Source organism: Gigantopelta aegis, unplaced genomic scaffold, assembly GCF_016097555.1.
Source record: "Gigantopelta aegis isolate Gae_Host unplaced genomic scaffold, Gae_host_genome ctg4283_pilon_pilon:::debris, whole genome shotgun sequence".
NCBI lineage: Eukaryota > Metazoa > Mollusca > Gastropoda > Neomphalida > Peltospiridae > Gigantopelta > Gigantopelta aegis.
The window spans coordinates 38953-44633 of record NW_024533780.1 but is presented as its reverse complement, the minus strand read 5'-3'; the positions used below and the strand labels follow the sequence as shown (position 1 = coordinate 44633).

General features: G+C 32.5%; 1 pseudogene; it reads right to left on the bottom strand.

The window, feature by feature from the left end:
* Positions 1 to 3959: 3959 nt before the first annotated feature.
* LOC121392680 lies at positions 3960 to 5015 on the bottom strand (annotated as a pseudogene).
* Between the last annotated feature and the right edge of the window lie 666 nt (positions 5016 to 5681).

The following is a 5681-nucleotide window of genomic DNA, read 5'->3' as shown; positions in this document are numbered from 1 at the left end:
GCTGATGACGTGCTATCTCTGTAGTGTGGTCATTTGAATAGTGTCTCCTGATTCTACAGAGTAAATGACAGCTGTTTTTGGAGATCATCATCCATTTCCACAACAAGTTCTCCCTATAATCAAAGAACAAAATAATTATCATATTAAAACAGAGGTACTTAAAACAATTAAATACATCACTTGATAACAGACAACTGAAAATGCTTTAAACCAATATGTTGTTAATTTAATTTGTAAAGTTCAGATTTAGTCAGTACTATTTAATATTAACAATTTCCAATTCATGCCACTAATCTCATCTTATAATCTACACACCATTAAACAAGGCATTTCTTACTTTGTGACTTTTATAAGATAACTTTTGATCTGAGCTATCAATTTTATATGATCGTTGTATTAATCCCTTTAATTGTTGTATTGTCATTGTATCGGGAATTTTTTTTAACTAATGGAGGTCGTTCAGGCATGTCAGAACAATGATATTAATTGCTAAAGAAACTACATCAAATAAAAAGAAATAAAATAATTTTAACTAACCAAGTAATCTGTTCTTTAAAGCAGGAGTAATTGACTTCTGCTTCAGATCCTCAGGAAGACCATGAACTAGGAGAACAAAGAAATAGTTCTTATACATTTAATATTATAATAATGATAGGTATGTAGGCAACACTCAAGTGGAAAGAAGTAACATAATGTTATGGAGTTCAAGAGTTTTTAAAACTATATAATTATACATACCTCACATGTGAATTAACACCAAAATTACTTGCTAGCTATCACTAATGGCCATTATTACTATTTCTTGTTTCTTTATTGTAATAGCATTTATTATTAATTACTTTGTCACAAGGTGTTGGTATAGAGGATGTTGTATTAGAAAGAGAGACATCTTCTCAGTTGAGTCTTGAGCTGATGTCCAGTCATTGATATATTGTTTTATATATACCTCTCTGATTGTTTTCTCTCTTGGTTGGTGACCTATGAATGCATGGATGGATAAATGAATGGATGCAATGGGCTGTTGATAAATGGATGGATGAATGGGTTGTGGATAAATGGACAGATGGGTGAATGGATAGATAGCTGGACAGATTAGTGGATTTATGGATGAATAGATGAATTATATAATAATTCTAACAATGCTATTATTCAATAGTTTAATTTGAGGTATTCTTGCTATTATCACTGACGAGCATTAAAACTTGTCTCCTCTATAATAAACCACAATATAATAAATCATTGAATAATTATTAATAATACCTTTCAATAATGAGATTCCAAGTATTCTTAAATCTTCCAAATGAGTCCAGTTACAAAGCTCATTCACTGAAGACCACTATTATTAACAGTAATAATATAATTAGGTGGATGGTACCAGTACTGATGTAGGATGACCCAGATTGCTCATTAAATGTATTGCTGCATATTAACTGAATATGTAAGTCATTCAACCTTGTCAGTTGGAATGTCAGCCGAATGTTAGACAACATATAATGTTGATATCTGTACTACTATTACTACAAGCAATTATAAATATGGGCACCTCAATGAATTAAAGCATGCTTACTTCATTGGCTATCAAAAATCCCCATTTGAAAAAATAAAAAAATAAAAACATTTTCTAAAAAATGAAGTAAATATAGAGATGGTTAATATCATTCCAATACAATGAATGAAGATAATAGAGATAGATGGCAAATTGTATCATTTCTACTTAATATTACAGTGGCACAAACTATTAAGGATATCACTAACAGTTTGAAATCACTGAAATTATATCAGTAATATATTGTTGTATTCTATGTCTGTGCTATTATGTAGAGATGATATAATTGCCATCTCTATTATCTTGTTTGTATTCTTTGTATTGGACGATATTAGCCATCTTTATATTTACTTTATTTTTTTATAATTTATTTACTTGTACACTATAAATATTATTGTCTTGTTAAACTTACAGACTCTATCTTGTTCCTATTAAGTGACAACACTTTTAAACATGGAAATCCTCCTGTATTAAGAAATAATTATAAATACTATTGTATTAACATAAAAGTTTACCTTTGACAGGAGGAGATATAGAAGTTAATAGATTATCATTTAAGAATAATGTTTTTCAATCTAAATTTAAAAATAAAATATATTAGAGTTTATTATTAAACATACAGAGGTAAGTGCTGTAATGTAAGGATCTGTGACCAATCTGAGAGCTGATTATTATCAAAGTTTATCAACTGTAGTGTTGTAGGGAAAGATGTGGAGTACTGGGATCTTGAGAGCTACAGGAATTATAAATTATAATTTTTGTGTTGAATTAATTCAACAAGGTACTAACCCTAATATTGATATGTTATTGTTACAAGCATGGAGCTCCTGAAGGTCAGTGAACATCTTGAGTATACAGGAGAGCTAAAGTGTTCCAGAGAGCAAGAGGGGGAGAGAGAGAGAATACATCAGAAGTAGACACATGTACATTACATTGTAGTACCTCAGTCCATTGTAACTTCATTTTGTTGATGTATATATTTTTAACACTTTTAAAGGAGGGAATGAGAATATTTGGATCAGCTGGTAGAGTCAAACTGTTATCACTGGGTTAATCAATACAGTTAATTAATTAATTTATTATTATTGAGGGTTTACCTCAAATTTAGTGTATTTAATAGAGGCAATGACAAGTAATATTGCAACTTTGTCCCAGTGAGAAAGTAACAAGTTTTGAGACAAATCAAGATCGACTATATCTGTAGAAACAAAATAGTTTCTATATCTCTGAACACTATAGGATAGAGTGACATTGATTCCCCAGAGACTTTAGGCCACAAAATTGGTCCAGCTAATATACTTAACAATGAAATGTCTGAGAGATGTTACATTACAGGACTATGACATCATCGTAGGAGACAATATGACATCATAGTAACAAAAAATCCATTTATTCATGAGTCTATCCATCCATTCGTTGATCTTTATCAATCTGTTTCATCCATCCATTTACTCACTGGAGAAGTCGTAGCTATTTCATTGGGAGGTCCTGCAGAACATAATAACATTCCTCTTAAGTTGACTTCCTTTAATTGATCATATTTGCTAAATAAAAGTATTACATTATAACAATATGTAATATTGTCATACCGAATAAATTTTTCTCTTCCAACTAGTTCTACTTTCCTACCCAGACTTGTCTTAGATTTACCAACTACTAAATCTTCCTCTTCTTCACCTCCTGCATCATCATATCTCTGAGAGAGAGAGAGAGAGAGAGAGAAGAGGGATTGAGGGCAAAGTATAGAGATTATGTTATTAATTACTTTGTTACGAACTTCCACAAATGTATTTCCAAACTCTAGTTTTTTAATTCTAACAAAAGACCCACTATTGGGAGCACTAACAGAATATTTATAATAATGTCAATATTACAATCATTTTGTAACTGACCTACATGTAAAGTACTGGACACCATCATGTTCTCCATTATGTTTTTTGCCACGAGAGGGATTGTCCCATTCACACCTACCCACTCACCTGTAAATTACACCATCAATAAGTAAATTTAAGCTACACTAATAGCAAGTTAATACTCAACTTAGTTTTTGAAATTTGGGTATAAATTTAACAGTAGGTAACAATTAACTATTTATGGTTGGTATATTGTACCAGCTGACATTCTGACTTAAAAAATTCTCTTTATATTTTACCTTGAGAAGGTGGTACTTCTCCTAGATACTTGACAGTCCCATAGTAACCCTCACAGACACATCTTTGACCTACTGCAACCCTCACTTCACGAACAGCCATGCTTGAGTATGTTCCCTACTATTAAATTATTAATTATTAGAGCCTGGTTAATTAATACTGGAAATAAAATCATAAAAATATCACGACATTGGACCAAAATAAATAATTATAATAATTATAATAATAATAAATTATTTAATTCATATTACAGTAAATCTATTTCAAAGCTTTCCTTTTAAATAATTTATTGCCCATTCTGTACTTATAAAAGCCATTGAGTTTTTCACGGAATCCAATATTCTTCTTTAAGAAGCTCATCTGTGAGACAGGAGCTAGTATATGAAGATGAAGGTGATGTATTGATGAAAATGGTGGCCAATGATAACCTATTCTAGTATCAGAAAGATCTCCTTTGAAATGTTGTCTCAATATCTCCTGACTATCTCTGCCATCTTTTCTATTATTGGTATATGTTCAGCTGTTAAATATTTTACATTAGGGAGATGTGCCTTTGGTACAAGCTGATAGTGCTGAGGTGCATCTGGACGTATATCTCGAAACAGACATAGTTTTCATCACTATACAACAGTTCTGTATCTGTTTTTTTCCTTGTATAATTCGACAGATACACAGTTTGGAACCTGAGGTCGTTCAGTGGCTGTAGAATGAGGTGGAGGTTCTTGTCCTGCTTCAGCCATTTCTCCGTAAATGTTCGTTTTATCTCCGCTACAAGCTGAAGAATGACTCAGCATACTCCCGATTACTATTGTATACTCAAAAAATTAAAATTGACAATTAAGTTTGATTTATTCCTTTAGATAACAAGTATTTCACAGTCCAATCATTATTCACAAAACCAATGAACCAAAGTAAAGATTTCGAGTAAAAAAAAACCTCATTTCCGATTCTGGACCATGACGTGTAGATGTAAATGTTCAATCATTATCATTGGGGGCCATGATATCCTAATTTAGAATCACTACAATCTCCATCAAATTGTTGTTGTAATACCTCCCGGCCAATCTCTGCCATTTTTCTACTACAGGTACGTGATCAGATGATAAGTACTTTACATTAAGGAGGTGTGCCTTCGGTATGACAAGATAATGATGAGGTGCCCTTGGATGTATATCTCGAAACAGACATAGTCCATCGTCATTGTACAACAGTTCTGTGTCTGTCTTGCCGTCAACAATTTTACAGAATATACAATGATGGATCTTGGAGGACGTTCTGTAGACTGAGCTGGGTTCTTTAGTTGGTTCTGCTTCAGCCATTGCTGTATATTCTGCAAACTCGTAAAATATTCGTTTATCTCCGTATACTAATTGGATAATTTTTGTTGATGTTTTGGACTTCTTGATAAAGCTGATAAATCGTCGTCAGGCAGAACTCTTTATTTTCTTACTACATCCTATTAGTATCTGACGAGAAATCATTTGTAACAAGTCTAACAGCCTGCAAGAAATCGCACCTTGACAAAGCATACGGCTCTTGTGTCGCAGTTGCCTATTAGCAACCAACAAGCTAAGGTGTGCAGGTTAGTTGTAAACAAAGCGTTACAATCAATAATTGAGCTAAGATTTATTGAAGATATCCAAATACTTATCTCCGATATTTTTCTTGTCCAGCTCTCTCTCTTTCAACTTATGGAATTCTACTCATAAAGTATTTGTCAAAATGCAGTCACACACAGAGACCACATCAGAGCTGTCAGTCGAGAGAGTTCGGTGGCCTTTCTGCAAGCTTCAGCATACCAAGGACTTTAACAAGATTACATGAAGAGATACAAAACTCCAGCAGAAATGTGCTAGTACGTTTTCCCCTTCAGTTCCAGGATATACCATTATAATTAACATCTTTATTATACAGGACTAACATTTGAGCTAACAATGACAGGTGGAAATAAAATGGATACTGAAGGTAAGATATAGTAAGAGTCT